This window comes from Leptonychotes weddellii, chromosome 12 (assembly GCF_054177405.1).
Source record: "Leptonychotes weddellii isolate Sample4059 chromosome 12, ASM5417740v2, whole genome shotgun sequence".
NCBI classification, from domain to species: Eukaryota; Metazoa; Chordata; class Mammalia; order Carnivora; family Phocidae; genus Leptonychotes; species Leptonychotes weddellii.
The window spans coordinates 265,685-292,829 of record NC_138380.1 but is presented as its reverse complement, the minus strand read 5'-3'; the positions used below and the strand labels follow the sequence as shown (position 1 = coordinate 292,829).

Here is a 27,145-nt window from a genome sequence, read left to right as displayed (position 1 = left end):
CACTCACGTTCCTACATGACACGGCACAGCAGCCTGCCCCACACTGCGGCTGAGAGGAGCTGGCCAGGGACTATCATGGTGGCGGGGTGGGGGGCTCCCGAGAAGACGGTTCTCTCAAGCTTGGCCCTGGGAGGAGCTGCGGTCACTGCACCCTCTCACAGCCACACTGCTCCACAAGAGGCCACAGCCGTTTCCTCCTGCTCCTTCACAACCCAGGTTCAACATGCCTGAGCCACAAGGGGGGCCCAGAGGGACTGAAATAATGTCTTCTAAGTTAGTCAGCTTGAATCCATTCTGGGACAAAAGCAAAGGGACGGCAACCTTCAAGAATTAAGGAAAAGGCTTAGGAGTTGGGAAGGATAATGCTAAATAAGGCAAAGATTTGGGGAAGAGAACTACTGGCAAAGATTACTTAAATCCAGAGGACATGTCGCTGTGGAGAGGCCTATTTGACCCGAGTGGAACTGCACTTTCCGCCAAAAACCCAAGACATTTGGGGGCTTGCCGGACTGGCTGACTAGGGTGCAAAATGAAGCAGGTGCAACTCCTCTGCGGGTTGGGTCCTGCTATTTCTTCACATTACAGGAGCCAGTACTCTGCGTCAGATCAGGAATGCGTCGGGGGCTGCCCCTCCAGGTACCAGGCCTTAAAAAGCAGGTGTTCAGCTGTGGCCCCAGGAGGCAATTTATCGTGGGAATGTCTTCCCTTCTGCCCCTGCCCCTCGGAATCCAACTAGCCACAGTGGCCACAGAAAGGACGAAAAGCACAAGCAGAGCACCTATTTGGGGATGGCCAGCACTCCTTCACTGCAGATGCGCTTCTCCTGGAATTTCAGAGCAAACAAGAGAACCGACAGCTCTCTCTGCAGGCCTGCCTTTCTGGTGATGCTAAGCCTGCCCACACCTGCTTACCTGGGACGCCTTGCTCGGCTTCCCAGCCACACCAAGTCCAGCTCTAGAAGCTGCATTTCAGTTACCTCACTCAACACCATACAGTCCTACATGTTTATCAAATGGGAGATCAAAGACTTGCCTCAAATCATATTTTCTCTGACTCACCCCCAAATCTTGTCTTTATCACAGTCCTGTGGAATTCAACCAAACAATAATGGCTCCTTTGCGCAGAAATATATTCTTCTCTATTTACTGGTTACCTTTTTCTTAACTTCCCCTCTCTGCCAGCTCCTCCTTACAATCAGCTCACCTCCGTTCTAGACAGCTTCCCAAACATGCCACCATTCACAATCACTCCTCAGCCCCACAGCAGTCACACTCAGGTTCTCTCCAGAAATCTGCATTTGTCACCTATCACTCTGTTAAGGCTCCTTAGCTGCTCCGTGTACCCAACACCTCCCTCTCACCCCGTGCACTACATACTTGTACAAAGGAATGAACGGTCTCTGAAGAGATGCTACTCAGAGCTGACAGAATGCTCAACACTCAATCTAAAACATTACTCCTGAGTCTTTGTGTGGAGTTTGCTTTTTCAGAGACATCTGTATTTCTGACTATTTAGAATATTACTGAAATTACTGTAAATTCTTCGGGCTGTACTTTAATGTAAAATGTTATGTGAAGTGTAAAACCTCAACACGGTATTGGACTTAGATTAAAATTCTGTATCATTCCACACTGAATAAAAGTAACAACTATCCACATCAAGATAATCCTTAGGACCATGTGGGCTTACAGATGACAGCAAGAATGCATGATGTTAGGATGTCAGTGAGAGGGGCCCACACAGGTGGTCCATGGCTTCAATTCTAGAAATCTTAAACTGCTGCTCTGCTTCAAAAAGAAATATTCCCTATGTCAAGTGTCCTTTAATAAAATTATAGAAAGATGAGTTTAACCTGTTTTCAGATTTTTTTCTTTGCTCCCAAATATTATGAAGTGACAGGATATGTTCATTTATACCTTATGCCCCGTAAACAACCAAAACACCATCTGTGAAAACAAGAACTTTACCTGTTGTGATTTTAGTCTGTGATGCCGCAAATCATCACTCAAGGCAGACATCAGGATGCCCACCCTACTGAGAACACGGTAGGCTCTTGGGGGGCTGGTACCAGCACCTCTACAGATGGGTATCCCACATTCCTCAGTAACCAAGAGAAGACACGACAGACTGAGGTCTTGCCAGACACACCTGGGCCAGATGGGCTGCATCTTTTTCCAGTGAGCAGGGGGTAAGTGGTCAGTTCCTTTTCACTAACTGGTAGAGAGTCATCTATTAATCCTACATACTTCAGAGGAATTGTTTCTCTGTAGTTTATGTGCAAATGGTTTTCCTTCTACTACTGAGGGGTAAAATGTGTCTACAGTTTTCATTTTTTTTTTTTTAAAGATTCCTTAGTTTCTTTGAAGAACTGAATTCTTGCTAAGTTCTAAAAGCCCATAACCAGGTAACCTAAGTATAATGCCTCACACAGAGAAAGCTTTGACTAATCTAGATTTTCCACCCACTTCAATTTTTTTTTTAGATTTATTTATTTATTTATTTGACAGAGGGAGACACAGCAAGAGAGGGAACGCAAGCAGGGGGAGTGGGAGAGGGAGAAGCAGGCTTCCTGCAGAGCAGGGAGCCCGACGCGGGGCTTGATCCCAGGACCCCGGGATCATGACCTGAGCCGAAGGCAGACGCTTAACCGACTGAGCCACCCAGGCGCCCCCTCCACCCACTTCAAATTTAAGGAAGACTCAAAGATTAGGGTCCTGTCTGGAAGCTGATATGCACAAAGTTGTGTGTATACAAATTTACTTAGAGACAAATGATCAGATTTTCACAGAGTCCACAAAGCCAAGAAGGTTAAGATCATATAATGAGGTGATCGATAAGGCTGAGCTCTCTTCAAAACCTTTCATATAAAAGGTTCGGAGGAGCAGAAGGTGAGGGAAGGTAGATGCTGAAGGCCCCATCCCTGGATGGCTGAGGAACAGATAACAAATCTCCCACCAACTGGGTTCCTGGAAGATTAGTGAGTCTTCAAACCCAAGTACTCTTGGTTGACGTAATAAAAGTAACTGGTACCTGCCGTATTATGGCTGTGTTACGTGCTGCTTTGTGTGTGGCCGGTTCTGTGGTGAGCTATCAACACACATTAACTGAGCTAATTCTTTTTTCTTTTTGTGGGTAAAAGACCTCGAATTTTAATAAGGTAGACAACCAGCTTGCACAACCCAGGACACCAATCCACACCCTCTGTCCCCAGATGCGCATGAACGTCAACACAACTTTGTAAATCATATTTCTCCCTCCTTCTCAGCCATCTGCCTTCAAAATAGAAAGGGATTATTTCAATGAGGCCATGAAACTTTCCATCTCCCAAGTCACACATAACGGACCCGTGTTAATTGTCTCTCCCGCACTGCACCTGAACTATTTCAAACTATCCACCCAGTCGAGCAAACCAGAAATCTCAGGGTCACCATTACTACTGCCTCTCCTTCACTCCCCAACCCTGGTCAGCTCTTCCTTCTAAATCTCCATCTGAGCTAATTCTTAACAACAAATCTACAAATAGGAACCATTAATATCCCCAATTTACAGGATAGCTACTAAGTGACAGAATGGGGATGAAAAATCAGATTTGTCTGCCCCTTCTGCTGATCACTTTATTACTGAGGGACGAAAAAAGTACTGTGGAGACAGTCAATCCACAGAGTCCATCAAGTTCTCAGTAGGACAGACTCCCACGAAAGAGTGAAGCTCAGAACTCAGGATATATGCCTTAAATTATATGAAGTACCAAGTCAGAAGCAGAAAATTTTGTGTTTAATAGTGATCTATTTATCGAGACTCTAGAGGTCAAATATAGTACAAGTCCTGAAATAGCTAAGAGCAAAGTTCAGCAAGCATGATAGCAATTCACAATAAAACACAATTACCAGACCCAGTATTTCACCCAAGACTAAGAAGAGAGCAATCTAAAGGCTGGTTTTACTTAATATTTGCATGAAAGGGCTATGATATTTAAGTAGTAATGACAAAATTCCATATATATCCACCCTGTGGCCCAGCAACCCCATTTCTAAGCAACTGATTAAATATGATAAAATGACTTCTGCAAAAATTGTTCCAAAATGAAAACATGTGCCTTCTCTAACATTATTTGCTTTCTCTAAGTTTACTGGTATTTTCCAAATTAGGTCTGCCAGTAGGCTAGCAAATTCCTACTCATCCTGTCATACTTAAAGAGAATAACCCTATAAAGCTGTTTCTTTCCTGCAAAATACATACCAGTCCCACAAATGGCCTACAGAATTTAAATTTATGTAATAATAAGGCTTCTCTACTCACCATCATGCACCAGAACAGAAATACAGTTTGACCGGTGTGAATTCTGATTTTGTTATTGCATTTCTGTCACTGCGCTATTCCTTAATGTAGTGCACATGTGTAGATTGATCTTGTTGAAGAACAGACTGAAGAAGCCATTTTTTGAGCAGTTACTTCTGGCTCTGTCCTCAGAGCTAGGGATAGGACACAGAGACACACTCCTGTCCTTGGGAAGCTCACAGGTGGTGGAGTGGACGGTGTGGAAAGGTGTGATCACTGGTCTGTGAGGGGAGGATCTGATGCTGCCTGGAAGAGTCCATAAGAAATTTGGGAAGAACACAGTGTGTCGGATGGGTTTGGAAAAATTAGTTGGGGTTTGCTATGCAAAGAGACTATTCTAAGCAAAAATAACAGCATATGCAATTTATGCTGGCTGGATTTGGCGATGGGAGGAATGGTAAATGCTGAAGCTGAAAAATCAGGTCAAGACCGGCCTGAAATGTTTTCTATGCCATGCAAAGGACTGCTGGTTTTATTCTACAGGCATCAGGTCAATGCTAGAGTGTTCAGTAGAGAAATGATGGAAGATTAGCATTCTAGGAAACACTTCTGCAGTACCCCCAATCTATTCTGAAACAAGCAGAAAGAAGAAGGCAGAGAAACCACCTGCACGAATAAACCCTCAACACAAGTGAACCAGCTGGAATTGAAGGTCAGTCCGTCTCCTCGTAGCGGAATCCCGAGGCACTCAATAATTCTGGGGTTTTTAATTTATAAGGGATTATTTCAAAGTGTCAAAGAAAAAGATACCAAATTGAAGAAAGAAAGTTGTTACCAAATTTTAATTCTGTTTACTAAGTCAAAAAATCTGCTTCTCACTAATACATATTCATAAACATTTGCTTATGTTCCACCAAACAGAATTTAAAGTAGCAAAAACATCGAAGATAAAAACTGGAATATACAGAGAAAATAGAAAACACATTCCTAAATCACAGAAGAGTCCATGAACACATATGATTTGGTTTAAAATCTTATCTTTGAACTTAAAAAAAAAAAAAAGAAAGCACAAAAGCCACTTAAATCTCCTTTATAAGTCCAATTAAAAAACAAGTTTTCATATTTATTATTTATATTATCTCTACAAACTAGAAAGAACCATTGTATGATTACTTACGTTTTGATTATATTTAAAAGTCGACACTACGTAAGAAATTTCTTTTTAATCTTATCTTTAAAAAGAACAAAGGCATATTTTGGATTCTAATATGATGTTGATATTACCAAAGTTGTTTTGTTTAAAAAAAAAATTAAACCAAATATACAAAGATAGAACATTAATTGTGTGCCAGGAACATACAGTATCTTGTTTAGTCCTCACAACACTTTGAACAATGAGTGGCTCCATCTAACAGGTCATGAAACAGATTCACAGAGAAAGGCTAATTTGTGCAAAGAGACAGGGGAACAGTCTAGAGGGAGGAGACCCAGACTCGAGGGTTCTAACGCCCGCCCTGTTACACCTGGTGAAGTACAAGGGCTGCTACAAGTTGGAGCACAGCCAAACTTTTCTAAACAAATCATTTCCTCTATTTCTGAACATTAAAAATAATATGGGCTAACGCTTAAAAGTGAAGTTAAATAAAAGGACTAACAGCACTCCCCTTGAAGACAACGTGAACACTCAGCACTCTGTGGGCATCAGTGCTCAGGGCAACACCAGCAGAGGCCTGGGCATCTACAGCCCCACAGAAGTACGCCGAGTGCGCGTGTGCTTTTAAGTTCCACTTGCATTAGCAGCACTGGAACATGCAGTCCAAAAGCTGGGGATTCCTTCATTTAAAAAAAAAAAAACGAGAGGCGCCTGGGTGGCTCATTTGGCTCAGGTCATGATCCCAGGGTCCTGCTCAGCGGGGAGTCTGCTCCTCCTCCTCCCTCTGCCTGCCCCTCCCCCCTTGCTTGTGTGCTTGCTCATGCCCTCTGTCAAATAAATAAAAAATAAGAACAAAAGGAGAACAACATGTTATCTTTTTTAAAAAATTCTAGAATAAGCTAATCGCTCTCTGGGAAAATATGAAGAAACGTATCTATGGCACCTGAAGCATGACTGATGTAATATTTTTAAGTAAAATTAAAAATATAAATGAATGAAATGATCATTTTGGAAACCAAATGTCATTAAACTTCAAACAGGAAACTGGACAATTAAGTTATCAAGTTCACTTAATCACATTCTGCCTCAAGAAAGATTTGAGCTTTGCTCATTTCTGCATCATCCTTTAGGCACTATCTCAAAAACAAACAAATAAAAACCAACAACAAAAATACACCCAACACCAAAAAACTCACCAAATTCTTACTTGGAGCAATGACTGGTTCCAGTGAAAGAATTCTTTCACTACTTTGGGGGAAAGGAAAAAGGAATTCAATCCCTCTGGTACAGCTGTTCTGAGTGTGCCTTTGGAACCTGGGGGAGATTCCAACCAGCACAAACCCAAGCAAGCCCTACCTCAGCACTCACCCCGCACAAGTGAGAGTCACCCACACTTTGGCAATCCCAAAACACCAACCTTCCTACACCATGCAATGAATTCTACCTAAGTCTACAAATTGAAAAGACCTAAGCAGGAGTTTTATTTCCTTTTCTAAAATTAACACTTAACCTCTCAAAAATAAGAACAAACAAGGCAAGAATAGGACAAGAGAACCATAGGTTCTAAGAAACATGAGATGCCTACACTTTATTCATTGTATCACAAGACAAACTGAAACCTTTAAGCAATCAACACATATCTTTGCCTGGAAGTACACAGCTGGTTTACTTAAACAGACCTGGCCTGCATTCAAACAGTTCACAAGCTGGGGAGATACTAACTAAAAATCTTCAAATGTTTAATATTGTTTTGTCTGCATACTGATTCATTTTAAAATCAATGAAAATGGAAAAAGACTTGCAGCAAGTTAAAATTACCCAGAAAAATTCTGGTTAATTCACAAATCAACCAAAGGGAGTCTAAGGTTCCAGTGTTTAGAACGACTTGGGAGAACCCAGGATCTGGTACTGCTACTGAAGAAGGTGGAAGTGTGGGACAGCAGCGCAAGAGTGTCAGAAGTGTTCTCACTCTCTTGACCTTGGATCAAGGGGACACCTACAGTTCTCCATGCCAGTGCTTTCCACTCCTGACAGACACAGACAACAACGTATGTATGGCCTGCTGACATAACGTGGAGGAGACCTGGGGACTTCTGCATGGGATCCGGAGGGAAAAAAAAAAAATCACAATTTCTTCATATTATATAATTATGATGAGAAAAAAGGCATTACGGAAAGTATTAAATACTGACATTGGACAAACTTCCAAATGAAAGGATTTCAAAAAATTTAAACTGTAAGTCATCAGTATCTTGCAATGTACATGTTACCTCTTGGTGAACATATCAGCGAGGAGCTCTGAGCATTCTGACCGATTGGCTGTTGAACATATCAGCAAGAAAATGACTCAGATGAAAATTGGTACCAACATAAATTTGTGCCCTCCAACCTTTTTATATTTAAACTTTTTACCTATTTCCCAGAGGGGTTATTCTAAACTACCTCTGACTTTCCTCACAATGCCCAATTCCAATTTGCCCTACTCCCACCTTCTCCAGAGGCTCAGTATGCACGCAAATTGGAAAAAATGGAGTCAAGAAATCTTAATAATTTTTTCTAAGATACTGGAATGCTTTCTCCTAAAAGCTACTTCTACAAAGAAAGTATTCAAGGTTAAAAACATGAGAGAGGAATGTTTCTCTCAGAACTTGTCAATTCTGTAATAAAATGTTAACAGTATGGTCAAATTAGTCATTTGGATGGTAAAAAGAAATTGCACAAAATAACTGGGTTTAGGGGTGGCTGGGTGGCTCAGTCGTTAGGCGTCTGCCTTCAGCTGGGGTCATGATCCCAGGATCCTGGGATTGAGCCCCATATCGGGCTCCCTGCTCAGCAGGAATCCTCTTCTCCCTCTCCCACTCCCCCTGTTTGTGTTCCTGCTCTCGCGGTCTCTCTCTGTCAAATAAATAAGTAAAACCTTAAAAACAAAACAAAACTGAGTTTACCTATTTTTAGTCTACATAAAAAGTAGGCAATCAACTAATTCACATAGTAAATAAAGCAATTAACCTTTTTCTAAATCCACACAGTTGTACACTTCTCAGGAGTCTGTGTCCACTTCATGTGGACTTCAACCACTGTGTAACAGGGTGATCTGATAGACCAAAAAGAACGCTATAGTACAAAGACATTAAAATACAATGACAATGCGGGCACCTGGGTGGCTCAGTTGGTTAAGCGACTGCCTTTGGCTCAGGTCATGATCCTGGAGTCCCGGGATCGAGTCCCACATCGGGCTCCCTGCTCGGCAGGGAGTCTGCTTCGTCCTCTGACCCTATCCCCTCTCATGTGTTCTCTCTCTCTCATTCTCTCTCTCTCAAATAAATAAATAAAATCTTTAAAAAAAAAAAATACAATGACAATGCTGGAAAATCCACCTGTTTAAAGGCCCTTTCCTACTGGCAAACATTTTCAAAACTCTCTCCCAGGTACTTTTTCCATTAACAAGAAATTTCACCAGGGAATCTGAGAAGCACTAACATTCCTGCAGTGTTTTACCTTAGACCAAAGGTAGTGACCACGATCACTTCTTTATATGCTCACCACAGACCTAACAGGATAAATTTGTTGCTTTCTTCTGTGGTCTCAAACTCTAACAGTTTGAAGTAAGAACTGGCTGCTGACCACAGGCTGGCTGAAACCCCAATAGGAAGTCACAAACGTGGTCCAAACCTCAGCTCCATGGTCTTGAGACTCTTCCGGCCCAAGCAATGACAGAGGGGAAGTACTTACATACACTGCTCACAGATGTTTAAAGCATGTTCTTCTTCAATAATTCATTACTCTTGTTATATGAATGACCACTACCTATTTTTATAGATCAGGAAACAGTAAAATAAAAACTAAAAAGCTAGGTTTATTAATAACTAACCAAGCTGTCTAAATCATTTGAAAACCAATTCTTATTTCTAATTCACTAAAAGAATATATACTTTAAAGAAATTTTACTATGAGGCCTTCTGTAATTTCACATAGTATATCTGCCATGTTAGATGTACTATTTGTTCATCCATTTATTTTGGAAGGGGGCGGGAGGCTTAAGTTTCAGCGCATGCATGGAATGACGGGAGAATTTAAGTCAGGGCTAATATTCAATGGCAGAGTCAAGACAGGGATACTTCATAACTTCTACCCAGGAGAACAATTAGATATCCCTTCATCAAAATACTAATGTCAAGAGATTTATTTAATGCCTTACATACAGATGCAGAGCCATGGATATTTTTCAAAGACTTTAAGCATATTTTAACAAAATTCTAAAGTCATTTAGACATTCTTTCTGCAACTGCTAAAGAAAAGTCATACAAATTATGTGACAAATCTTGATTTAGAGTTGAGGTTCTGGCATAAATTACATCAATCTTGCAAATCAAAATGAGTCCAAGAATAGCAAACATGTCTTCTCATCTCGTTCACTAAAACATTTAAGACATTCTGGTTGTTTTTGGCCTTAAATTCAAATCAAATGCTACTATTCAAATTTATATGCTTATGTTTTGACTGAAATGGACCAGAAGATAGATACATAATGTAGCACTGACTTAATCGCACATGTTCTATATAGCAAGTGGAATCAATTCAGCTTTGTTCTCCTGCTGAAGAAGGTGCAGCAGCAGCAACAAATACCATAGGACACCATGAAGCCAGGGTTAAAATCCCCTGCAGTACAGAACTGACAGGAATACCAAACATCTACACAGACTCAGAAGTCACCTCGTGTTTGGAATTTTACTATGAATTTTTCGTTTTCAAGAAATAGGTTTACATATTTCTAAGAGCTTAATTTTATTCTCTTTCACAGACAGTATATATTTGAAGCGTTATGAGAATGAAGTCAAAGACATTTACAAACCCACAATCTACCTGTTTAATCTTTTTATTCCTTTATCGGTATGTAATGAAGAACAACAGATAATCAGGCACTTGAAAACATTAGGACTTTTTTCCCAAATATAATATTTTTACTGGATGTTTGAAACCAAGATTCTGATACATCCCCCACTTGACCTGTTTGTCATCAACATGTGATCATGCAATACAGAAATACCTAAAACCAAAAACCAAAAAACCCAAACCCTCAGTTTTGTTGTTATATTGATATCCCAGGGAGAAATATCATGGCTCACTCTATCATTCTTTCTTTTCCATACAAGAGACTTAATAACAGGGAATCTCAGGGGGGAAAAGTCACAAAAATTTTTGCACATCTCTTGGAGCGCCTGGGTGGCTCAGTCGTCTGCCTTCGGCTCAGGTCATGATCCCAGGGCCCTGGGATTGAGCCCTGCATTAGGCTCCTTGCTCAGCAGGGAACCTGCTTCTCTCTCTCCTCCTGGCTTGTACTCTCTATCTCTCCTTCTCTCTCTCTTAAATAAAATCTTTAAAAAAAATTTTTTTTACATCTCTTGATCAAATCTTGGACCCTTCCCAATTCTCCCTAGAAAACCCACTAGCTTATTCACTATAAGTGCATCACTACATACAAAAAAGATAATTATATAGTGAATAAACTAGTGATCTATGTGTAACTAAATACAGAAACAATAACTAGGTCCCATGATCACCTTCAAGAATTTCTATTCTTTTCTTTTGAAATAATTATAGGCATTGCAAAAAGCACCGAAAGGCTCTATGTGCACTTCACCCAGTATCCCCAATGGGTATATCTTACCCAACTACAGTGCACCCTCAAAACCAGGAGGTAAATATGGTATCTACCACTTATCAATCACCTATCACCTCTCTCGTTTTCTATCATCTATCTACCTCTATATCACACAGGTAGTCAAAGTCACAAAAACCACATACTGATTCTATATACATGGGCTGTCCAGAACAGGTAAGTCTATAGAGACAGAAAATGGATCAGTGGTTGCCTAGGGCTAGCATGAGAAATGTGGAGGGTATGGGGAGTGAGTGTTAGTGGGCACGGAGTTTTTTTTTTTTTTCTTTTAAAGATTTTATTTATTTATTTGAGAGAGAGAGAAACAAGCAGGTGGGAGGGGCAGAGGGAGAGGGAAAAGCAGACTCCCCACTGAGCAGGGAGCCTGATGCGGGGCTCGATCCCAAGATCCTGAGAGCATGATCTGAGCTGAAGGGAGATGCTCAACTGACTGAACCATCGGGTGCCCTGTGGTATGGAGTTTACCAGAGGACAGAATCATTCTAAAATTAGATATTGGTGATGGTTCCACAGTGCTGTGCTATACTGAAAAACTATGAATTGTACATTTTAAGTGGCTGAATTGTATGGTATGTGGATTATATCTCAAACATAGATATTAAAAAATAAAAGGGAAACAAATATACCATTCCCTGAAATACACACTGTTACTACACTTCATTTATTTTATTCTGATATTTCCCAAAATAATATCAGAACCAAATAAGTAACTCCAGAGGCCTAGAGATAAATAAGTAGCCTGATTGAGAGCTCCTTGTTAGTGGATTAGTCAACAAACAAGGACACATTAGTGATCTATTTGCCCTTAAAGGGCACCTGGCCTAACGGTTAGTGAAGAAGTCCCTCACTCCCTCACCCCACCCCTTTACCGCCTGAACCCTTTACTCTTTCACTCCCATCCCTTGCTCCTGGCTCAGTTTTTGTTTATTATTAAGAGCTTGCACAGACCTGAGAGATCAATCACTGCACTTCACCAATTTGCAGGTAAAGGATCTGAGCCCCATTAAGTTGATGCTGGCCAGCAGCCACGGAGCTGGGGTCCACGGAGGACTGGCCTCTGACCCTGACTCCACATCTAGAGCATACACCAGGCAAGCTCCCCAGGGGCAGTGATGCCCAAACTGTTCTGTGGGGCAGCCAGATTTCCTGCCCCTCCTTACACACAAATGGGACCCTTGTGAAAGTTTTAAAATCCATTTTTCTCTTCTTTTAATTCACATTCCCAGTGTCTTCAGCCTGTCCTTCTCCTGAAGTTATAAAACATAAAATAAATGAAACAGTGCTCGTGACTCATAAAAACATAAATTCATTAAAATGGTCATGTTTAACAGGTACTTCCCAAGTTTACCAAACTTGTCAGGTACCATTTCACAGGTAAAATAAGTGAAGTCCAAACTGGAATTTTTCTGTATCTGTTTACTTCAAGCTCTACTGCTTAAAATTTACAAGTCGCCTCACACCCGGTGCTAACAGTAGTAGTAACAGTATTTTCATTAAAAAAAAAAAAAAGTACCACGTTGGGGCGCCTGGCTGGCTCAGTCGGTACAGCATGCGACTCTTGATCTCAGGGTCATGAGTTCAAGCTCCACATTGGGCATGGAGCCTACTTAAAAAAAATTTTAAAAGTACCATGTAGTATCCAAAATATATAAAGAACTTATAAAACTCAACACCCAAAAAACAAATAATCCAGTTAAAAAATGGGCAGAAGACACGAATAGATGTTTCTCCAAAGAAGACATTCAGATGGCCAACAGACACATGAAAAGATGCTCAACATCACATCACGAGGGAAACACAAATCAAAACTACAATGAGCTATCACCTCGCACCTGTCAGAATGACTGAAATCAACAACACAGGAGACAACAGGTGTTGGCAGGGATGTGGAGAAAGGGGAACCCTCCTACACTGTTGGTGGGACTACAAATTTGTGCAGCCACTCTGGAAAACAGTATGGAGGTTCCTCAAAGTTAAAAACAGAACTACCCTATGATCAAGCAATTGCACTACTGGGTATTTACCCAAAGGATACAAAATAGTAATTCAAAGGGATACATGCCCCTGATGATTATAGCAGCATTATAAACAATAGGCAAATTATGGAAAGAGTCCAAGTGTCCATCCATTAATGAATGGAGAAAGATATGGTGTATATATATATACTATGGAATATTACTCAGCCATAAAAAAGGATGAAACCTTGCCATTTGCAATGATGTGGATGGACCCAGAGAGCATTCGGCTAAGTGAAGTTAAGTCCACCAGAGAAAGACAAAACTGTATGATTTCACTCATGTGGAATTTAAGAAACAAAACAAATGAACATGGCAGGGGGTGGGGTGAAGAGAGGAAAACCAAGAAACAGACTCCTAACTAAAGACAAAACTGTATGATTTCACTCATGTGGAATTTAAGAAACAAAACAAATGAACATGGCAGGGGGTGGGGTGAAGAGAGGAAAACCAAGAAACAGACTCCTAACTATAGATGGTTATCAGAGGGGAGGTGGGTAGGGGCATGGGTTAAACAGGTGATGGGGATTAAAGAGGGCACTGGTTGTGATGAGCACTGGGTGGTATATGAAGTGCTGAATCACTAAATTCTACACATGATACTAATATTACATTGTATGTTAACTAACTGGAATTTAAATAAAACCTTGGGGGAAAAAAGTTACCATTAAACCCACATAAATGTAAGACATTTACCTAGGGAAACATTTTGAAATAAAATTATAAAATAAAACCTGACACCTAATCTCTTTCTCCTGAATCTATCTTCCCATCCCCCTACCAAATCGAACAGTCAACAAAAGAAAATACTTTTTCTTCTACCCTTCACAGGGCAATATACTAGGAGTTCACAAGTCTGTTTTTCCCTAAAAATAACATTGGCGTCAAGCTATGAGGATAGGAGAACCTTGCAACAGACCAATTCTGCTGAGAACAATCAGAGACGCCAGGTGAAACACGCTCATTCTCACGTGCTCACACTCTCACGCGGGGGAGGAGGCAGTACAGTGGTGAAGTGACATTCTGAAGCTGTTTTCCCCGAGGTGTGCGGTATAAAAGGTTGAGGAAGTGGCTAAGAAGCAGAGAAGCCATAGAATTAATGGAAATCTCACAAGATCAGAGAGACAAGAACTGGGAGTTGGGGTCAGCTTAGCAACAGGACTCCAGGGTCCAAGATCCTTGGGGGAGGGAAGTGAACTTACTCTTACAATTTTATCCTTGAGGTATTTGCCAAATTCTTAAGCTACTCAGGACAAGGAACTAGCCTCTAATAGGAAAAATAGAGCTTTTGGCAGGTTCCTTGTACTGAGAAAGCACAACCTGGACCCTGAGATTGACTGAAAAGGGATTTAGTTAACACTGCATGTCTTCAGTTACATTTGGAGGGCTATGCCTTAAAGTGGGTGAGACCAGACTAGATAGAGCTTTTCCCTGCAACTTGCTCTAGGGCTAACTCAGAACCTTACTAGATTAAGGTGATCTATTCTCATTCTGCCATAGAGGACAGGGTGAACCCTCTCTGGAGGAGGGGAACATAATTCAGAGCAGTGATATGCTGGTACAAATTTACAACCAGTTTTGAGATTGCCAAGTCTGGGATATAAATATTTCCACCACAGCCAATTTAAAGCTACAAAATAACCCAAAACCCCCCCCCAAAACCCCAAAACTCACTAAATGGGGAGATGGGAAGAAATGCACATAATCATGTGAAGGTGATATTAGTTATTATGTAAGTGCAAATAAACCCACAATTAGCTACCACTTCACATCCACCAGGATGGCTATAATCAAAAAGACAAAAAATAACAAGTGTTCAGGGTATCTGGCTGGCTCAGTCAGTAGAGCAAGTGACTCTTCATTTTGGGGTCTTCAGGTTGAGCCCCACGTTGGGCATAGAGATCACTTAAAAAAGAAAGAGCTTTGTTAGTGCCCACTGGTGATGGTTAAAAGTTGAATAAAGATTAAAAACATAACAAGTGTTGGCAGGCATGTAGAGGATTTGGACCTTTTTCACATTGTTGGTGAGAATGTAAAAGAGTCCCACTATTGTGGAGAACAGTTTGGCAGTTCCTCAAAAAGTTAAACCCAGCAATTCCACATCTAGGAATAAAACCCCCCCAAACTGAAAACAGGTACTCAAATAAAAATTTGTACACAAATGTTCACAGCACTATTCACAATAGTCAAAAGAAACAACCAAAATGTTCATCAACGGATGGAATGATAAATAAATGAATGGATAAACAGACTGTGGTATATCCATATAACGGGATATTAGTCATCATAAAAAGAAATGATGTATACTGCAGGGTAAAATCTTGAAAATATTATGCAAAGTGAAATAAGCCAGACACAAAAGGTCACATATAATATGATCCCATTTACATGAAATATTCAGGAAAATCACAGAGACAGAAAGCCAATTAGTGACTACATGGGCAGGGGGAGGGTGAAGTGGGGAGGGACTGCTAATAGGCACAGGGTTTCTTCTGGGGTGATGAAAATGTTTTGGAACTAGAGAGAAGTGATAGTTGCAGAATACTGTGAAGGAGCTAAATGACAATGAATTGCACATTTTTTAGAAGTTAATTTTGTTATTTGAATCTTATTGCAATAAAAATCAAAGAGAGGTATGAACTATCAAGCCAGGAAAAATGAGGAACCTTAGATGCACATTGCTACAGTTAAAGAAACCAATCTGAAAAGGCCACATACTACAAAATTCCAAGTACCTGACATTCTGAAGGCAAAACTATGGACAGTAAAAAAAATCAGTAACCACCCAGGGGTTTGAGAGAGGGAGAGAATAGGGGGATTTTTAGGGCAGTGATACTATTCTAGAAAATAAAGAGAGACTCTTGGGGTGCCTTGGTGGCTCAGTAGGTTGAGCGTCTGACTCTTGGTTTCAGCTGGGATTGTGATCTCAGGGTCCTGGGATTGAGCCTGGCGTCTGGCTCTGCACTCAGTGGGGAGTCTGCTTGTCCCTCTCTCTCCTCCTTCCCACTCACGTGCACACGCTCTCTCTCAAAATAAATAAATCTTTTTTAAAAAATAAAGGGGAGGCTGGGTGGCTCAGTCAGTTAAGCGTCTGCCTTCGGCTCAGGTCATGATGCCAGGGTCCTGGGATCGAGTCCCGCATCGGGCTCCCTGCTCAGTGGGGAGCCTGCTTCTCTCTCTTCCTCCACCCCTCCCCATGCTCGTGCTCTCTCTCTCACTTGCTCTCTCTCTAATAAAATAAAATCTTTCAGGGGCGCCTGGGTGGCTCAGTCGTTAAGCGTCTGCCTTCGGCTCAGGTCATGATCTCAGGGTCCTGGGATCGAGCCCCGCATCGGGCTCCCTGCTCGGCGGGGAGCCTGCTTCTCCCTCTCCCTCTACCTCTCCCCACTGCTCCTACTCTCTCTCTCTCTCTCTGTATCTCTCTGTCTCAAATGAATAAATTAAAAAAAAGATTAAAAAAAAAAATAAAATAAAATCTTTCAAAAAAATAAAAAATTAAAAAAATAAGAAGAGACTCCTGTGGACTTCAGCTAAATCAGTCAACACTTTTCAATAACTGTAACAAATACGCCACACTAATGCAATATGTTAATAATATAAGAAATTGTATGTAGGTTGGAATACAAGAATTCTGTATTATTTGCTCATTTTTTTCTGTAAACAAACACAAACAGAAAATTCATTGCTGGCTGACTTGCACTAAAAGAAACATTTAAGTGAGTTCTTCAGGCTGGAGGAAAATGATCCCATACAAACACGTGGAAATGTAAGGAGGAAACAAAGGCCAAGAAAGAACATTTCTATTACTTGTACCAAATACACAGGTCAGAAACCCCTGAAATCCACGCCACTGTGCAGCTGTCACCCCTAGCGTGTGAACGGAGAAGGCGGAGGCGGAGGCTGTGTAAACTGAAGATCTGTTTGGCCACCGAGATGGCCCTTTGTTAGTGGGCAGCAATGCCCCTCCAGCCCTGCAGCTGCCACTGCCGGCCCGGCCCTCGGGGCACGGAGCGACGCCTGACCTCACCCCAGCATCGCCTCTGGTGCTGGTGTGCCTGGGGGTAACTGCTGAACCCCGAGGGCCTCAGCCTGCTCCTCTGAAAAGCGGAAATTATCAACTAGATAAGACGATGTCTAATCCCCAGTTCCTTCTTCACTACCATCAAGAGAAGTGGAGAACAGAGAAACAATGGCACGACAGACAGCAGACTTCCCAGCCCGTCACTTCCAATTCTGGGACTAAAGGCAAGTCACAGAACCTCTCAAGAGTGAGCATGCTGTCAGGTTCCTCATCTGTAAAAAGAGGGTAACACGTCTGTGGGGGTTAAATGAGTTCTATGTAGAGAGTAAGTAAGCATACAGTACGCACTAAATGCATTAACCATTTTCCTTATTTTCCCATCCCGATTTCCTCCAGAAACACAAAGGGTCTGCGGTAGGCCACCAGCTCTTGTTATTCTACCTGCATACCCTTTCTCCATCTCCCACTTCAAGCATGATTTCAGCCACCCATCACCTGTGAACTGAACACATACTGATGTGCGTCACTGGCTGCTGTCTGGATAATACCTCTTGGAACTCCCCTAGGCTTAACTCCCATCCTTATCCCTAGGCCTCCAAACTGCTGCTATGTATCCTATTTGGTATATGGCATCATCATTTCCTTACCCAGGAGCCCAGGCAAGTAACCCGGAGTCATCTTTCACTTTTCCATCTCCTCTCTTTTCTTCCTTCCTTCCCAATGTGATTCCATGAGATTGAGGCATTCCTTCCTTCCTTATGCTCAGACTGGCCACAGTCTTTGTCCCCTCGGTCTACTACTCCAAAATTTATCTTGTTATATATGCCCTTTTTATTTTTATTTATTTTTACTATTTTTAAAAGTTTTTATTTTAATTCCAATCATTTAACATGCAGTGTTATATTAACTTCAGGAGTACAATACAGTAATTCAACACTTTCATATATCACCCAGTACGTGCCCTTTTTAAACTTGGGACACACCACTCTTTTAAATGTTTTGATGCTTCCCTAATGTCTATTAGATCAAGCCCAAACTCCTACATTTACACACTGCAAGGCCCTGCTTCATGTACTTATCTCCTCACCTACAATGCAAAAACATTGCCACCTGTAGGCCGCCCTTCTTCCAAAGGCTCAGCTCCTCTTTCTCCCATTTGTTTCTGCTTATTCCATCTCTTCAACACCACACATAACTCCCAGGCACTAGGGCCACAGAGGGAAAGGGGAACAGCCACAGTGTTGAATATAAGATGAGATCAATTTTAAAACAGACCATTACTCTCTGTGCCACTAAGAAGGAAAGAGCATGCTAACAATGACACATGGTTGTGACATGAATCTGAGTCCACAGATATGAAGTGGGGGGTGGGGGTGGGAGTGTCTTTCAGAACTGATGAAATATGGCTGAGCCATAATTCCCATTTTTTAGCCATCCTGGCTCCTGAGTATCTCAAGACATAGAGCAGCTCAGTAATGGCTCCCCAAAAGATATTTACGTCCTAATCCTTAGAATCTGTGAATGTTGCCTTATATAGCAAAAAATGACTTTCAGACGTGACAAATTAGGAATCTTGAGTTTGGAAGATTATCCTGGATAATCCAGGTGGACCATAATGCAATCACAGCATCCCTCTGAGAGGGAGCCTATGGAGATCTGAAATAGAAATCAGAAAGGAACGTGATAATGGAAACAGCTACTGGCTTTGAAGACAGTGAGGGGGCCAGGAGCTCAGGAATGCAGCTCTAAAAACTGGGAAAGGCCTCCGGAGGGAGCACAGACCTGCTGACCCCTTGGTTTCAACCCACAGAACTGGTTTTAGACATTTGGCCTCCAGACTTGTGAAAAATAAATCTGTGTTGTCTTAAACCACCAAGTTTGCAGTATTTTGTTACAGTGGTCCCAGGGCAGGCAGCAAGCAAAGACCAGCTGTAACCTTTCCCCTCTAGCTCCATTCACTATGAAATTACAATCTATAGGTAATTCCTTTTAAACTACTTCATGAGCATAGCAACGTTCACTCCTTTATTTCCACCATTATAAAACCACAAGCTGACTCAAGCTATCACATAAAATCAACACTTTGTATTAGGTACTGGGTAGATTTCAAGATCTTTATGCATGTGAAAAAGTAACTAGAAATTATATTGTCATTTATGATTTGAATTACATTTGGGATTTTGCTTTTAGAAACCCAGTACTCAGACATTAACTTAGAAAGTATTAACAGATCTTATGTATTCACTTGCTAGGCATTTAAATATTTATGGCATGAGTGAAATAAATTAACGAACCCAGTAGACAGTTCACCTCAAATATGTACAATAATGGCAACATGGGTATTACGTAACAATTCACAAACTGGGTGTAGGAAGTCCTAATAAAACAAGCAATTCGTAGTTCACTCTTCCAAAAATTCACTAGGTTTACTGAGTAAACTGTATATAAATGCCTTCTGCTAGACGTTAAAATGGATATTGAAAGTCCTTGTTTCAAACTTCCAATCCTACACACAGGTACAGGACAAAGCAGATTTAACTAAATGCTTTAACAAATATGTAAGCAAAGTTTAGTAAGAAAATGGAAAATAAGAGTATTGCTCAGATCGGGGCGCCTGGGTGGCTCAGTCGTTGAGCATCTGCCTTGGGCTCAGGTCATGATCCCAGGGTCCTGGGATTGAGCCCCGCGTCGGGCTCCCTGCTCCGTGGGGAGCCTGCTTCTCCCTCTCCCTCTGTCTGTCTCCCCAGCTTGTGTTCTCTCTCTCTCTGAAATAAATAAAAACCTTAAAATATAACTATAAACATGTTTCCAAAGAGGGTATTGGTTGGGGCGCCTGGGTGGCTCAGTCATTAAGCGTCTGCCTTCGGCTCGGGTCGTGGTCCCAGGGTCCTGGGATCGAGCCCCACGTCGGGCTCCCTGTTCGGCGGGAAGCCTGCTTCTTCCTCTCCCACTCCCCCTGCTTGTGTTCCCTCTCTCGCTGTGTCTCTCTGTCAAATAAATAAATAAAATCTTTAAAAAAAAAAAGAGTATTGCTCAGATCAATAACTGTAGCAATCTGATGCTGGTACCTCACAATGTGAGCACCGTTAACTGAAAACCAGTACGTGACTCGTACCCCAGGGCAGTATTTACGGCATGAAGCAAGCTGGACAATGTTCTCTTCCCACATCACCGGATTTCTCTTGTAGCGTTCTACCTTATTTTGGGGAAACCTAAAACATATCACCCCTCGATGCAAACAGAAGGAAACGACTCCACAGATAATACAGGTTAAGTTAAACTATTACAGCTGACCCAGAAACAGGAGTGGATTTTCAAATCCCCACTTTAGTCATTAACCAACACTTATTTAAATTTCACAAGAGGAATGAGTGTTAGAATGAAAAAAATTTACAACATGATACTGTCGGAACGTAGCTATGGTTATCTAGGGCATCAGGCCAGCTGCTTCAAGCAGAACAGGGTACCTGTCCTGTTCAACCAGAACAGAGAACCATGTCCTCAGGGTAGCATTTAAGGAAGCAGCAGCAAGGGTGAGGGTTAATAACTTAGGTTCCCCGGCTATCATTTTAGGGATATACAGAGAAAAGAGAGAAACTGTAAGTAGTACCTTCGAATGTTAACAGTAACAAAGCATTAAGGTAGATAAACTTAGCAACAAAACAAACCACAGTGAAACAGAAACAGAGAAACCCCAGGTCTCATCTGCCCTCCTTTAGTTGAAGTGGGGGAGGAGAGGTGGGGGGGGGGTAAGAGAAATGACTTAGGCAGCAGGAAACTGGCAGCAACACCAGGGCAACCGAAAGGGAGCATGAACCACTAAGATCACTAACTCAAGGGCACCACTGGCTGCCACTGCCCTCCCAGGCCCGGCATGTCCCTGGCCTTACCTCATTCCAGCCTCATAACCACACCATGTTCATTTCATGGCTCATTTCAGTGCTTACCTAACGATGAGAATGAGGGTCTAAAGGGTGTAAGGGACCTGCCCAAGTGCAGAGTTAGGCAGGGACTGGGCCTGAACAGGAACTCACGCTACCAGGTCCGGAGCCTGCTCCTCGAGTGTGCAGCTAAGCAGCACCGCCATCATGGGCGGGCCTGGTGCCAGGAGGGCAGCCCACCCATCTGCTCGCGGCACACACCACTCAGCGACCTAGGGCTGCCAGGTGACGTAACACAAAGTCAATCTCCAAGTGACCATTACGACACTGCTACATGAAGCCACAACTTCAGTTTAAAACACTCCTCCTGTTAACAAACTTCAATGTCCCCACACAGCAGAGGAAGGAAAGCTATTTACAACTGTGACTCCTCGTGCAGGGAATGCTCTCCTTCTCAAGGTTATTTACCTAAGAGGGGATCTGGATGAATCAACTGTGCATCTGAACATCAACACCATACGAAAAGAAACACTGCCCTCCAAAGTGAGATTTTTGTCTATAAAATTATCATGCTACTCTCATGAGTTCAAAAATAGTTCATGTATCCTGGAACAGATCTGATATATAGCTCAAACAAATAATCTTTCATAACTTGAAAAGAGCACAATATTAACTATATCTCAAACTCTACTTTTATCTTTCTTACCATATAATATCTAACATTCTTGTTTTTGAAATCTGTCAGACATCATTTATAGAAAACACAGCAGCCCCATAAAATAGGTAATATTGCAATAACCAAAGTCATATTCCTGAATAATGACATATGTCCACCATGTAATGCTTAACGGAGGAGGATACAACACACACACACACGTATATCCATATGCATTAAAGATTCAGAAAATCGTCAAAAAGTTAATAATGGTCATCATTTTTCAGTTAGCAGGATGCAGGTGACTTTTTCCTCATAGTACTCTTCTCCAAAGCTTGAAATGTCCTACAACAAGGTTGCATTCTTCTCATAATGGAAAGATTATGTGTTTTTGGGGAAATAAAAACACAACTGTGTGTTCATTAAAAATAGGTAAGAGGAACTTCAGTGAGTAAACAAAAGAACTTCAAATTCAACTTCAATGACAATTTTGCAAATAATAAAAAGGAAAGTATAGTGTGAACTGTCAGGTTAGTATTTTCACATCTGCTGCTGGTGTGGCTGTCACCAATTCCTGTATATAGTCACCAGGACACATGGGTGCACTCAAGATGTGCTGTTATTTTGCACTGATACTTTCCTCATTTGCATACCCTGCTGTAATCCGATAGGTGCTAAACTGTGGGTCACAGAGATGTTCACCATGAGTAATCCTAAAACTGCCTTTCACAAAGCAAAGACAGCAGAGCATAAAACTGGACATCTATCCATAGCTAGATCAACAAAGTCTAGAATAAAGTTTTAATCCTCATCAATAAAATCTTTGTTTTAAAATTGATCAATTTAAAGACTCTAGATGTTACCTTTGTAAATGTACAAAATGCTCTAAATGGCATAATTTTTAAGAAAATGAATATACATACCACTTCACCAACAGAAAGACCTAAGAAAGGTCTGCCTTTCCTTTCTCCATACGTAGTTAAGCATCAAGAAAACTTAAATTCTAAACCACATTTTCCTGAACAAATGATTTTTAGTATTGTTCATCACAAATAGAAAAATTCACAGTAACAATTCCATTCAAGGTTGTTGTAATTTTCCACCAACTACTATTATGGGTGGTTTGGAATGATGAATTTTTTTTTTTTTTTTTGACAGAGAGACAACAAGAGAGGGAACACCGCAGGGGGAGTGGGAGAGGGAGAAGCAGGCTTCCCGCTGAGCAGGGAGCCCAACAGCGGGGCTCGATCCCAGGACTCTGGGATCATGACCTGAGCCGAAGGCAGATGCTTAACGACTGAGCCACCCAGGCGCCCCTCAGCTAGTAAATTCTTGAGTTTTTAAGGCCTTATCTTATACACCTTCATCTCTAGCACCTAGCAGGAGAACTGAAACAAAGCAAATGCTAATAAATGTGGGTTGAGTAAATAGAGGAATCCATAAAGGCTCACTTCTAATCCCTACATGTAAGTCGAGCTACTTTCTTAAAATGTGATCTACTCTAGGAAAAATTAAAAAAATAAATGGTTTCCTTAAAAAAAAAGTAGGGACTTTTGTGACAGTTAAGAAAAATACATGAAGTGGCGCCTGGGTGGCTCAGCTGGTTGAGCGGCTGCCTTCGGCTCAGGTCGTGATCCTCGAGTCCCTGGATCGAGTCCCGCATCGGGCTCCCTGCTCGGCAGGGAGTCTGCTTCTCCCTCTGACCCTAACCCCTCTCATGTGCTCTCTCTCATTCTCTCTCTCTCAAATAAATAAATATTAAAAAAAAAAATTGAAAAAAAAATAATAAAAAAAGAAAAATACATGAAGAAAAGTCAATGACACAGAGAAAGATCACAAGAAAACTCTCAAATAAAACATGTTTAATGGAAAAATGGCTCCACACAAAAGAAACCACTGATACTACTTATGTAAGAACTGTGCCCCACCCAACTCCAAAAGAACACAAGGTGACTCAGTATTTAAGCACAAAAAGATTATTAAGAGTGAAAGAGAATGGTCTATTTGAGGGAAGGTGGGCGGGTACTTCCAGCTACCTCCACAGTACAAAGCAACAATCCAGCAATAATCTTGGCTTGTTTTTTTGGCAGCTGAAGGAAGAACTCTACTCCACTGCACAGGCACTTCCACTTTCTGATTTCAGAAGTTTAATTCTGAATCCATCACTATCTCCCCTTCCTCCCATGCCAAAACACTGTGAGTCTTAACAGTAGTATTTATATTTATGCTCAGTACAGGATCCCTGTGAATTGGGAGAGCTGCCCTGAGAACTCGGGCCCTAGCTGGATGGAGTACATCTACTCCTCATCCCTGAGCCTCAATTCATCACCTTCCATACAGCTCCCTCCTGAAGGAGACAGTCCAGGTGGGCTATGATGGTCCCACCACAGGATATGCCTGATTTCCTGCTCCTGCATGTTTATCCTACTGTCCACATAGAGTATAATGCCATGTCCTTCTATTCTTAAAGCCCATAAATGTGTCTATATGCATCCCCTCACCACTAACCACCTCCCATCCTCTGTTCTGACCACCATGGCACTGGGGCCATCACATTCTGCCTTATATCTACCTAAAAGATGGCACACACATGAAGGCAGGATGACCTCTTCTACTTCTGTATATAGTAGGTCCTCAGATCTTTAAGTGGAGAAAGAAAATTCATCTGGGCAGCATTGTGTCATGGAAACCAAAACAGATAATGACTTAACAAAACATAATAAAATGCAAAAGACCGTAAGAATCTGAAACTAGTGATATACTATATGTTAACTGAATTTAAATAAGATTAGAAAAAACATAAAAAAAGACCACAACAATACATTCAAAAATCATGCTATGATAAAATGAATCTAATATAAAACAAACCAATCTATACCCTAAATTTCTTAAACATACATAATTATGTGTCAATACTTTGAATCAAAGGAAAGAGTTTCTAATAACTCACAGAAAAATACACATGTAAGCTGTTTGTATCTTTGAAGCATGATTTCTATCTCATTTATTAGAATTTGTCTAGCCATTATGTTATCAATGTTTACAGTAACATTAGGATTAAGGTAAAAATATTTATCGTGCTGGTTTTCATTCATAAGCCCACACTTTTCATTAAATATTCCCTAAAACGTAAATGCCTTAAAATTTAAGTTGGAACAGTAATTTTTAAAAGTTGTAGCATTATTATACTCTATTGTACACTGAATAATATAACACTGTATATTAACCATACTGGAATTAAAATAAAAAGCTTAATAAAATTAAAAGTGTTGTAACAGTTTTAGCTAGAATTCCATAAGCAAGGACATATGTATGGTTTTCTATGTATTGTAACTACCCTTTTCATCTATTTTTAAAAGAAATTCAATGTCCATAATACTTTTAAATAGCACCACTGAGATATAATGCACACACCATACAGTTTGCTCATTTAAAATGTACAATTCAATGGTTTTTAGCATATTCACAATGTCTGTGATATTATTCTAAGTTAAATGTTGTGACCAATGTAGAGATCATGAAAACCTACAGAAAAGATGAAAGATTCACTAGGCCTAACAAGAACACTGCATTACTAGTCAGTTTTTCATAATTGGTTCTTCGCAGGATCGAAAGCTATATTATATAAATATATTTACTATAACATTAATTTATTTCTAATTCATATATTTATTTATAGTTCAGTCCTAGCTCTATAGTCTCGTCTTGAAATGTGAAGTGAGACTAATGCTAATCTAAAACAGAAGTATTATTAAAACCAGAGTATACAAGTTGATGAATGCATATATCCTAACTCTAAATCCACTTAGTTTTTAAACTAAAAGACATGATGCTTTATGACGAAGCATTTAGACTACGTAACTCAGCAATGCAACTTTTCGAATTACAGCAGCAGCAGCGCTGGTATAACTAAAAAACCAAAGCAGCATCCACATCCCCTTCACATCCCTGAGCAGGTCTCTAAACATCTCAAAGCCCATAATCCCTCTAGGATATAAGTGTTAAAGTTGCAACCACAGTTTAAAATAACTAAACCATGGTTCCTGATCTAGCTACATGGACTATTTTGTTACAAGTCTACACCAAGTTTTATTAAAGTGTATGTCAATGATTAACACTAAGAATAAAAACAAATATTTGCCCTTCCTTCACATGAGACCGAAGTGTATTCTTTTCTCTTGTTCATTTGGTTCTCCACCTATACATATTCAATTTTGGCTAGAGATAAAATCTCCTGGACTTACAGAAGAACTATGGGAAGAACACTCTCCCTGAAGAAAAGCTTGTACATAAGAATACAGAACAGCCTAATAAGGAAGCTGACTGCTTTAAATCTTAATCATCAAAGTATGAGAGTAATAAAAGACCAACTGTCAAAACAGTTAAGAAGTGCTGTATATGACAGATTTGGGTCTCTACTTATTTGCAGCCATAGAATCAGCATTTACTGGCAGTTGTAAAGGCAGGAAAGGGGCAGACTTCACCATACCAACTTCTAATATTTCAAATAAATAAAAATAGCAGTGGAAAATTGTCCTTGTTCATTTCTATAAAAACTCAAGAATATTCCTTCACCCATGGTCTAATTTTACAGGTCCCAATTAACACAGACAGGATAGAGAGACATTGGTACAACAAAAGGCCAGTCCTCAATCCATCAACCCAAACCTGTCAGGCCTTTTCCCTATTTACGGGGAAAAAAGAGTGAAGAATGGATAATAATATGGTTTATATAAAAGCTACAGGACCAAGTTCTTACAGAACTATCACATGGTTAAGTAAGAACCATTTTTCATATCCTAGTAGCCTTAATTCAAAACGGTATTTTTTCTCAACGTCGTAATATTATCTTTTTTTCCATACCCAGTATAAATTGTTATTTACAGATAAAAACCGTCAGGAACATATCCACAAGTGGGGTTAGGAAGTGAGTACCACATTGGTTCATGTTTTCCTATGCTTCCACCCTGCGATGAATCATAGCTGTCAATGACACACCATGAAAACATGTACAAATCTACCTTATTCACAGCAAGATACCACCCCAAAGTTCAGAACTCCCAAAACCAAAGTCTGTACAGTAAAAGTCAAAGTACTACTAATACAGAAATCCTAACTCTTCCTATACAAGTCTGCTTCTACTGTTGCACGCACACTTCTGGACGGAGTAATTCACTGGTTTTCTTACGAAAGTAACAGAGGAGTATTTGCCATCACAAGGTAGTACCATTAGGTTCCTGTTGGCCTTGGGTACCCCCGCGTCCCAACCTCTGTTTGTTTGCCTCCTGTGTCCTACACCCCACGCCTGACTTCACAGGTGTCTTATGACTGGAAACTGCGATCACTCTCCAAGCCCTTTTCTCCTCTAAGAGAAAAGGACGCTTGGGAAACTCACCGGCTGGCCATTTTCATACCAAGTTTACAGCAAGCCTAATGGGAACATCATTTATCTTAAAATGGGC

The 27,145-nt window shown here is 40.8% G+C and overlaps 1 protein-coding gene across 3 annotated transcripts in view; it reads right to left on the bottom strand.

Moving 5' to 3' along the window:
• Window positions 1–27,145, bottom strand: part of ESYT2 (extended synaptotagmin 2) — an 82,515-nt gene that overhangs the window by 54,143 nt on the left and 1,227 nt on the right. The gene's annotated exons all lie outside the window — the stretch shown is intronic.